The 11,165-nt window shown below is 40.3% G+C and overlaps 1 protein-coding gene across 4 annotated transcripts in view; it reads left to right on the forward strand.

Annotated features, from left to right (window-relative positions):
- Meis2 (Meis homeobox 2) overlaps positions 1–11,165 on the forward strand; it is a 378,408-nt gene that overhangs the window by 174,414 nt on the left and 192,829 nt on the right. The window lies entirely within an intron of this gene.

The raw sequence follows: 11,165 nt of genomic DNA on the forward strand, positions 1-11,165 counted from the left end.
GACAGGTCTGACAGAGACATAAAATCAGGCAGTAAGAAGAGAATGCACATTCATGTTCTTCATCTATTGCAGATACTTGAGGATTCATTAACTAGGAAAAATCTATGAGCAAGACTAGCATGAGGCCTGATGAAGAGTGAGGCCCTCAATAAACATTAATTCTTGGTTTTTTCACCTTTCTCGTGCTCCTCTCCTCCCGTCTTCTGAGATCATGTTGTTGCATCTTTGTGCTGTGGGAAACACTATAAAGGCAGTGAAGCCAATCTCCAATGTCAGTGCTATGCACTGTGAAAGTTGAGAAAGACAGAACTCATTGCCTTCTTCTACTGTTTGCAGAGGGAGTCAGAAGAATCAGTACTGTAGCAGGAAGTCTTCCCTCCACAACTTCACTGGGGTTGGATGACCTTTAACTATTTCGTTTGACCTCCAAGGCCTCACAGTAGGCCCTGTGAAGTTCCTGTACCCACGCCTTGAGATGCCTGAATCACATACAATTTGAGGGGCTAGTCTGTAAAACCTCTGTGTGTCCACTTAGGACAAGACACCGTTTCCATCAAGCTGAGTGCCAGAGGTTCAGGCCTGTCACCTTAGCCACTCAAGAGACTGAGATCTGGAGCACTATTGTTCAAAACCAACCTGGACCCAAGAGCTCACTAGAACATTTCCCAAAATAACCATCACAAGCCATGTCTGAAGGCATGGCTTGAGCTGCAGAGTCCCTGTGTAAAAAGTTCAAGACCTAAGCTCAAACTCCAGTATGAACACAGAAAAAAGAAGAGAATTTCTGATCAGTTTCAAAGCATAGATGTTGACAAACACAAACATCACAATATCTCCAGAAAAAAAGTTTCTGCTCCTTAACCCTCTTCTGCCTCTCCTAAAGTACATTTTGGTAGCCTTCTCCCTCAGATGAAAGTCGTTTTCTAATAGAGGCCTAAGATAATGCATTCTTCCATGTTGTATGGTTAATAGATGTCTTTATTGTTCTATATTAACTGTTCATATTATTTGGTTTCATTATAGTATTTTCATATATGTCCTTTGATCAAATACTCATCATTATGGACTGTTATTCCCCTTTCCCCCCCGCCACTGGTCTCCTTTCTCTTCTGTTTTCATTTCTTTCTGCATATGAGAGGGAACACATGACATCTGCCTCTCTGAGCTTGGCTTATCTCACAACACAGTGATCTCTGGTTCTATCTACTTTCTTGCAAATGACATACTCCCTCCTCTTTATGGCTGAATCCTACTTCCACACTACATCTCGTTTATGTACGAGGCTCCTTATTTATACACATTGGTTGTGGGGCAGTTGGCTGGCTCTGCATTTTTGCTGTTGTAAGCAGTGCTGAGTATGCCAGCCTCCGGGTCAAATAATCCTTTACGTTCCTTGGGATATATGTCCAAGAGCCATATGGCTGTTTGGTGTCTAAGTAAAGAGTGCAGTTGTGCTTGCTGTCTTCTCTGTATGTTAGTCCTTCCCCATCTACTCCCGAGGTTCTTTGAAGAAGGAAGCTCCTCTTGAAGCTGTGTATCTCTGGGATGTGGTGCCCAAATGTAGGGAGCACAAGTGAAGGTTCTTTGATCATCTCCATGCAGTTCATGGTCCTAGAAAGAAATACGCAGCTGGAATGTGATTTCCTCTCCCTTGTTCTTTTTTTATGCCTCTTGAGTGTCACTTATTCCAGAATGTAAATTCTCAGGGTATGTGGAATAATGCCAGTTGCAGACTATTATATTAGTAAATCTGCTCTGGCATTAAGCGTAAATAATGCAAGTGACAAAATAATGAGAGTGGAGAAAGGAATTGTACACAATAAAGCCTTGCTGATGGAGGAAACAGACAAACGAAGGTGCTTGTAGATATCAATAGCGAGCAATAGAATCTCAACACCACACCTAAAAGCAAGGCCCTAGTTTTTTTTTAAGTGTTTACTTACCAGTTGTCAACAAATAATGTGATGCTTGATTCACAGAAGAGTAGAGGTTACTTTCAGGTCTCTGACAGACCAGCCTTATCCCACAGCCCAGCCCAGCCCTACCCAGTGTGGGTAGTGCGGTGGTACCATCCCCGCGGTCTTTTCACAGGCCTTCCCCATCAGGACCTGGAGGGGAGTTCGTGAGGCCTCCCTGGAGTGTCTTCCACAGTATCGGTACACAACATATACACAGAAGACTTAGACATTATGAACCCACACTGCAATAATATTGTAGACTTTCTAAATACAGTCTTTATTTCTTTTGACATGTTAGAAACCGCAATTTATAATATGGAAAATCTCCAAGGTGCTATGAAAAGAGTAGAAAAATTTAAGAGGTATGACTCATCCAGTGAATCACTAAATAGTCTTGACATTTTATAGTTACATGCACATTTTAATAACTCGCTTGTATCCTGATTATCAGGTTGAAGACAGGCAACCCTCATTTGTATTATATCATTTGACTGAGAATGTATTTAATTTATTTTTCTTTATGTATCAGTGGTAAAGCAAAATACAACATTATTTAAAAAAAAAAAAAAAAAACAAGTGGGGCCGGGAGTTTGGCCTAGTGGTTAAAGTGCTTGCCTAGCATGCATGAAGACCAGAGTTCAAATCCTCGGTACCACATATATAGAAAAAAGCCAGAAGTGGTGCTGAGGCTCAAGTGGTAGAGCTCTAGCCTTGAGAAAGTCCAAGGACAGTGCTCAGGCCCTGAGCTCAAGCCCAGGACTGGCAAAAAAAAAATGTAATGTCAAAATAAAATCAGCCTAAAACCATTAAAAAAAAAACAAAACCAAAACACTGTTCTAAACTTGCATCCCAGACAGATCACAGATCTCTGATCTCAGAAAATGTAGTCATGGATGCCACTCAAGATAATGAGTGCTTCTTAAGCTTCCAACGTTCTATTTTTCTAATCGTTCAGCTTCCCTACCAAAACCCTCACCAGGAGCTTGAGGGAATTCTCCATCTCCACTGAGCCTCCTTGAGTTGGAGACCCCTCCCCCTTCCTTCTCTGAATTTTTTCAGACATTCCTGTGTGGACACATGTCTGGGGCTCATGGTGTCTCCATGCATTGCCCCTGCTTTCTCACAGTTAAACCCTATCTCTGCAACGCGGTGAGAAGCTTGTTGGAGACACAGGCCCTCTCATAGTCATGTCTGGACCCTCAGCAGAGCTTTGGATAGAGTAACTATCCAGTAAAGGTGTAGACCAACGACATGTCACAGCACTGATGGTCTTTCAGAATTCACAGATACTTCTATATTTTTCCAATCCATTCTTTTAAAATAAAAGCACTTTGCATTTCAGTAATTTCTGTTCCAAAACCTCAACTTGAATTTAAATTAAAATAAAACAAAGCCTTTTCTTTCTGATAGTTATATTGTAAATGTGTTTTAGTGTTTGACCATAGTAAAGACTCCAGCTTATAAATATGTATCTACTGTGGGTTTTTTCTCACGCTTCCAGATATACTAAAACCTTGGTGTACTAGATTTATTTAAATTGGTTGCTACTCAACAATTTCAGTGGAAAGCATAGGACATCAGAGGTACCATTTGAACTAAACCTAAACATCACAACTCTATAAATACAAGAAGCAGAAAGACTCCTAAGCAAGCACCCCCGCCAGAGGAGTGAGCGAATGCACAGCATCGAGGCCGTGGGCCTCTGGAGCCCTGGTCGATGGACACAGCGATAGGAGAATGAAGCCTGTCTGGCAGAGGGAGGACAAACACGTGGTTCATGGATGCCAACCCAGAGAAGTGGCTCAAGAGTAAGGGGCAATGGATCAGAAGAAGGTTGGATTAACTGTGGCCTTGAAGTCCCTGTGGAAAATGAGTAACACTCAGTCGGGAGAGCTGCATTAACCTCTTCAGACCACTAGGGTTCAAAGTGTTCCATAAGGGGTAATTTATTAAATGGGTCCTAATTGCTTGGTAATGTACCCTCCCAAAGTCATTTCTCTGTGCTGTGATTAGACTTGAGACTTGCCAAGTGCTGTCACTCTGGGCAACTCCATAATGGAACTCTAGGATGTGGAGAGCTGCGCCAGTGGACACAGCCAGATAACCTTCCATTGACTCCAAAGTTGATACACCTTAGATTTAGATACACACACACACACACACACACACACACACACACACACACACACACATGAAAGGAATATGGATCACTCGTTCTATTGTTTTGAAAAGATAGACATGTTTAAGATGTGTGAATGGTCCTTATCATTAAATTGATTCTTCAAGTTGTAAAGATAATCACGATTGTTTTGCTTTTGGTTTGTTACCTACAAGCAAATTTTCTTTTTGGCTTCTTTATTTTACATAGAGGCCAGTCCACAGGATTTTTGGGCTTGGCTTCCTACACAAAACCGGCATTTTACCAGTTCATCTTCTAGTATGGCTGATTCGCTCAGCAAGTCTTCATGGGCAGTGGTTTTGTTAATTAGCAAGGCCAGCAGAGGGAGTGCGAGAGCATTGCTACAAAAAAAAAATATGAGAAATTTTAAAACACGACAATTAGTTGTGACATTAATCACAGAGGCCTCTACTGCACCACCTAAAGAGGAAGTGGCTTCAGAAATACCACCTGGACAGCAGCTCACACGGCTGGCCCCGGCACTTCTGCATCAAGTTCCCTGACTGGTGGAACACAGGCGTGCCTGCCTGTTCAGGTCTTGAAAAATGAAAGCTCCTCCAGGGAAGATATCTTCAGAAAGGCTGTGTCCTCTAGAGAAAGAAGATGACTGGTCATGCAAGAGGAATTACTGTCTCAAGAATGAAATGGATGTCGTTTCTGTCCTTCAGGTGTCAAAGTCACAACTTCTCAGATTGGATCCCAGGTGTCTTCTGGTGTCTGATGGTTGGCAGTTGAGTAGCCTAAAGAGTAAGACACACATCTTCTCAGCACATGTAAACCATCAGGCTGCAATACAGCATGAAGATGTCTTCCAGTACAGAGAAACTGCAGATGCTAATACCATACTTGGTTTTGCAGCTCCTACTTTCTGACCACTTAAGGGAATAAATAGTACATTCTCCAAACGTGTTCACATTGTGACAAAGAAGTCCTGTTCAAATCCACCGCTCCATGCTTAGGATTAGTTAAAGCCTCAATTTTGCAATGTGTGATAGTTGTGTTTTCCAGACATTTCCAGTAGTGTTTCTTACGAGATAATTTGTGAGGGCCCCATAGTGACTCTTTCCAATGGACATCTTGTGGAAAACAATAATCAAAACAAACCAGCCTTTACACTATACTGAGCTAAGTAAAAAATCTTTCTTTCTTTTACAAGGTTTGGGTAACCTTGAGGGTAAGCAACACTTGTCAGGAAATTTAGTTTAAAAAAAGAAAGAAAAAGGAAAAAAGGAGTTTGGAAAGCAAATATTCACTTCTGCTTTCTCCAGTAGATGTCACTTTCTGTACATAGGATATTGAGATGTATAAGATGCAGTATACCTTACAATGATGGCAAAAGGAAACGGTGGGTTCTAGTCATGGAATCACTTTTATGCTTTCCATGGTACTTTGTGTGTCTAGAACTCTGAAGAACAGTGATGGCCAAAGAAATGCAAGCCATCTTACATAGGTCTGTGCACCGTTAGTGACAGTTACCAGGCGTCACTGGGTACACAGCATTCCCGCTGCATATCTAGCAGTTATGAAAAAACAAGTATTATTCAAAATCACAGCATAAATTAATTTGCCAAAAACGAATGTGGCTCTCTAGTGAAGAAGCCGTCCACATTCATATTACCAAGAAACTAACAAGACATGAGCTATCTATAATCACCTGTTCTAATGTCAAGGATTTCTTTTTCTGAGTTTTCAACATCATGTCAATTGTCACATCAGTTTCATATGAGTAAAATTATCTGGTACGTGAAGAGTCTCATTATTCATTATACAGCCAAGGTCACCAGCGCCAGAATGAGAAATGGAGAGGAGGGAAGGAGGAAGAGAAGGAAAAGGGAAAGGAAGGACGTAAGGACGTAAGGAAGGAAGGAAGGAGGGAAGGAAGGAACGAAGGAAGGAAGGAAAGGAGGAATGGAAGTGGAAGGGAGGAAGGGAGAAAAGGATGTAGGGCGGCAAAGGCTTTATAAATATTAACATTTTAATGCCATTCACATGTTCCAGAATGAAAATGAGGGAATCAAAAGTATTAGTAGTTAGAATTAGATTAATTCTCCCTAAAATACTTTCAAAAGTGTTCTTTGCATTTCTAAACATACGCCTCATTATGCTGTTCTATTTGCATTCTGAGACAGTTGAATTTTATATTTGAGTTGTTTTAATAGATGACTTTGAAATGACAGAGGAGAGTGCATTTTTGTACTCTTGATTTTGATCCAATCAAGATTTTGCTTGCAGCTACTATAACGTGAAATAATAGGAAAGGCCACAAAGGCTTTTGAAAATGTTGACGTCTGGGTCACATTTGATTCAGTCATTGTATTGACAAATGTGATTTGATAATTGCCAAATTAAGCACAAAAGAAAATTAGTTAAACAACTACTTTTTTTTTAGATGCTCAAACAAAAGATACTAAGTTTTGTAGCAAATAATAATAGGATGCTACAGTGAAATTTCCCAAGAATGTAAAATGGGCACATGGCTTTACAAAACAAAGAAATCTCTCTGGTCATCAAAACAAACATCTAAATGGTCTCTTTAGGTTCTAAATATTTTTACTCTGAGAGTAAACTCAAGGAGCTCCATTCTTATCTGGGGAAGAGATTTCTCTGTCACATTAACTGGGCAATTCTGCTACCATTCTTGTGTATACTTGGTTAAAACAAAGAGATTATAGGGGGCTGGGGTAATAAAAGGATTTAGAGGGTTCACCTCCAGGCTGGGGTACAGCTTCACTTTAGCTTTTAGATACCTAAGTCATGAATGCAGGCTGAGTTAGTGGCCCACTCATAATAAAGCCTAGGGCGTTTTTTCTCAGTTCTTTAGAAGAGAGTTGCCCAAAGATAAACAAAGATTGAACAGGAAGACCAGAAGCAAACACCCAATGAGGCCCATGAGGCGGGTGTCTTAAGGAAAAAGAACTTCCCTGGCCCAGCTCTTGTGTAGCTCTTGTATAGGTCATTGATCTAGAATTCTGAAAGACATGGATGCCACTGAGCATCTTGAGATTGAGGGCAACTGGTTCGTATCGTGTGGTTGTGTTCTGATGGGGATCCTGGAAGGAGCCATGCCAGAGACACAGCCCAAGCCAGGGAGTCCTGGGAAGAGCTGGAATGCCTTAGTCCTGTACTGGGTATTTGCTCCTGTTTTTATGCTTCTCATTCCTCTAATACCTAGTATCCTGTTTAACAGCTTAGAACCAAAAACTCTGGGCATTTGACAGAGGCTTGATTCTGTAGTTACTTAATTCTGTAGATACTTGTGAAAAATTTCATTATCATGAGTTGCACCATGTCCTGTGATTCTTTAAACAATTTTGTTAAATAACAAATGAGTAAAAATCAAAATTCATGGCATCTTTTTTTCATATATTTTTATTGTAATTAATAGAAGGGTTACATGATATTTGCCAGATAGATGGTGCATTAATTCCCATACATTGATACCCTTTCACATGTCTTGGTCCTTATTTCCCTCCCCCCCACCCCCACTCCTCATCTTGTTTTCCCCCCTTCCCTATCCAATTTCAAATAACCAAATACAAATATATCCGATATATCAAGTAACAAAGTGAGATACTGTAACAATATGAGATAACCAAGGGACAGCAAAAGAGATGAGAGATAACATAGTACCTTAAGAACAACAATCACTCATTATATGGCTTATGTTTTTATATCCTAGAGATCCTTTCATTTAGTGTCCTACTATATGGCCTTTTGTATCAAGGTTTTGCTCTATTGCAGATCTCTGCTAGGAGAGCCCAAGGTTTCTACTGATTATGACGAATGAGGGAAACCATTGAGCCTAAGTTCCTTTGAGTCTGGCTTACTTCACTTAATATGATCTTTTCTAAGTCTTTCCATTTCTTAACAAATGGGGCAATGTCATTCTTTCTGACAGCAGCATAGAATTCCATTGTGTACAAATACCACAACTTGTTGATCCACTCATCAACTGAGGGACATCTAGGTTGGTTCCATATCTTTGCTATGGTGAATAGTGCTGCAATGAACATTGTTGTGCTAGTGGATTTAGTATGTCTTTGTTTCTGGATGATTGGGTAAATGCCAAGTAGTGGAATTGCTGGGTCATAGGGGAGCTCTATGTTTAGTCTTTTTGAGGAACTGCCATACTGCTTGTGGAATACAAGGCGATAGATAAAAGATGGATGCCTGTTTGTTTCCCAAGTTATTATTGGCTCACACCTGTACTACCAGCTACTCAGGAGGCTGAGATCTAAGAATCACTGTTTAAAGCCAGGCTGGACAGGGAAAGTCTGTGAGACTCTTATCTCCAATAAATTCTCCAAAAGGCAAAAGTGAAGCTGTGGCTCAAGTGGTACAGTGCTAGCCCTGAGGAGGGGAAGTGGGGGGAGAAGAAGCCTCAAGGACAGTGCTCAGCACAAGAAAGAAAAAAAAAACAGAGAAAGGGAGGGATGGAGGGAGAGAGGGAAGAGAAGAGAAAGGAAAAGGAAAGAAAAAAAAACCATTAACAAGTATCTTTTGAACCTTGAGCCCTTCTCAGACTCGTTCTTGCTTTTCTTCTGTCATGGACAGCATCATCCTGAAATGTGTGTGGATCATTCTTTTAGTTGATATCTGTCTAACTGTCTCTGTCGCTCTTTCTCTCTCATATTAATACTAAATGGTCCAGAGGAATTCTGAATAATGGCCATTTGCTTGGGAAAATATAACAGAAAATTGATGAAAGCAATGTTGATGAGTTAGAAGGTTTGTTCAGTGTATTAACAATCAATTAAAAATATCAAAACACCATAAAGACAATGCTTTTATCTGTAGCTGTTAGAAAAATTCTTACATAGTGCCATGTACATAAATTAGTACTTTTAATACTAGTTTTCAAATCATAGAGTGTAAGATTTTAGATTCCAGAAAGGGTTTCTAAGGAAATGTGTTTTATTTCTTTTCTGGGATTTTGTTTGTTTGTTTTCATATGAAACATTTTCTTTAAAAGAGATAAGGTCAGAATCCAGAGAACAGATAATTAGATTTCTGGGTATATTGTTAAGGAAAATTCCTCAAATTCCAAACCTATTTTATTGACCCTGTCTGAAAATTTTGAAGAGAATCAAATTTTACAGGGAAGTAGAGGGTGTGTCCAGGGATCTCTGGTGAGCTGGGACTCGAACATAAGAGAGAAAATCAGACCAGGGGACCTTGGAGGCAGCCCCTTCTGTCCTCCATCTTCTCTCTTTTCACCCCAAGTTTCTGTGGACCCAGTCACTGCCAGTAAGCCATGAAATCCAATTCTGCAGTTACTCGGGCGAGGTAACTCCTTGTAGGCACACTATATCCTGTACCTACGTCGACGGTGGAGTTAACTTACTGCCATTTAAGATGGGAACATTAACGCAAGGGAATGTAAGATGCTGAAGTCCAAATTTACCAGAACGTGTGGCTTGTGATTATTTTAAGTAAATGTTAGAAGAAAAGTCAGTTTTGCACTAAAATTAGAATATCCTCAGTTCACATATGTTATCAGTATGGTGTTCTTGAATTCTGTCTAAGGTTAGTAAATAATATTCCTGGAATGAACCTTAAAATAGAAAAATAAGCCATTTAAGGCATTGTGGTTAGAATTGTGACTAAGATGCTTGGTAGGCTGATTCCCTAATGGCAAGCATGACAACTGTGACAACAGATTCAGGAAGAACATTACCACCTCGATTGAAAAATAAGCACCAGTATTACTAATTATTAATGGCCTAATGTTTTAAATAATTCTGAAAGCCACATTTCTATCAGCAGGTTGAAAGGTCATATAATAATCTTTACAACAGTACCACCTACTCACCTTCTGTTTGGTACATTGCAGAAGGATTTTTTTAATTAATTTTATTTATTTATTTATTTATTTATTTATTTTGCCAGTCCTGGGCTTGAGCTCAGGGCCTGAGCACTGTCCTTGGACTTTCTCAAGGCTAGAGCTCTACCACTTGAGCCTCAGCACCACTTCCGGCTTTTTGCTATGTATGTGGGGTACCGAGGAATCAAACCCGGGTCTTCGTGCATGCTAGGCAAGCACTCTACTACTAGGCCAAACTCCCAGCCCCGCAGAAGGATTTTTCAACTTCCTGTCCTGTAGTTTCTATTAGAGTCACACCCATCTACCTCCTTCCACAGCTACAGTCCCCACCAAGGCCTCGCTGTATGGGTTGTTTGCGTGCTTTCCTCATCTTCAAAGCTTGCCGTCTGTCCTCTGCTTTGGACTACCAGACTAGACCTGATACGCCAAGTCCACTGAAACTCAGTTCTCAGTTTTGATGGAGTTGCAATTTCCCCTTGAAAAATCCTAAACCCTTTAGTATGTCACTTACGTAAGTTTTCTAATTGTTGACTTCTCCCTCAAGTACTACAGAGCTATATTCTCTCTGTATCTAACATATGATCATTTTTACATACTTTCATTCTGTATTCTTATTTGCTTAGACCCTGCAGTCTCCCAAACTAATATGCTAATTTCATGGGGCAACCCTTGAATTAACACTAAACTCTTAGAACTTCCCACGCACTTTCATACTTCAAATATAGCATTACTTATGTTCTGCCTTCATATTCAATTATGAAGGGTCTATGTCTTATCAATGCTCCGCAGATCTCTGCTCGAGATTTATACCTACAACCTTCTAATATATACAGCCAGTCCCAAACTAGCACACTATCTGTGCATTGAATTCAGTGTTTGCCTATCGTCTTGAAAGAAAACTGTATTACTTTTCTCTTTTGGGAGCTGGGGACTGGAAATGTACCTTGCACATGATAGGCAAAGAAGTACTTGAGGCACTGATAATCACTCACACTATTAATCCTAGCTTCTCAGAAAGCTGAGATCTGAGTTTGAAGCCAGCCTGGGCAAGATAATCTGTGAGACTCTTATCTCCAATTAACCACCAGAAAACCAGAATTAGAGCTGTACCTCAAAGTGATAGAGTGCTAACCTTGAGCAAAGTTGCTCAGGGATAGTACCCAGATGCTGAGTTCAAGCCCCATGGCTGATTTTAAAAAAAAAA

This window comes from Megascapheus bottae, chromosome 25, assembly GCF_031878675.1.
Source record: "Megascapheus bottae isolate mThoBot1 chromosome 25, mThoBot2.hap1, whole genome shotgun sequence".
Taxonomy (NCBI): domain Eukaryota; kingdom Metazoa; phylum Chordata; class Mammalia; order Rodentia; family Geomyidae; genus Megascapheus; species Megascapheus bottae.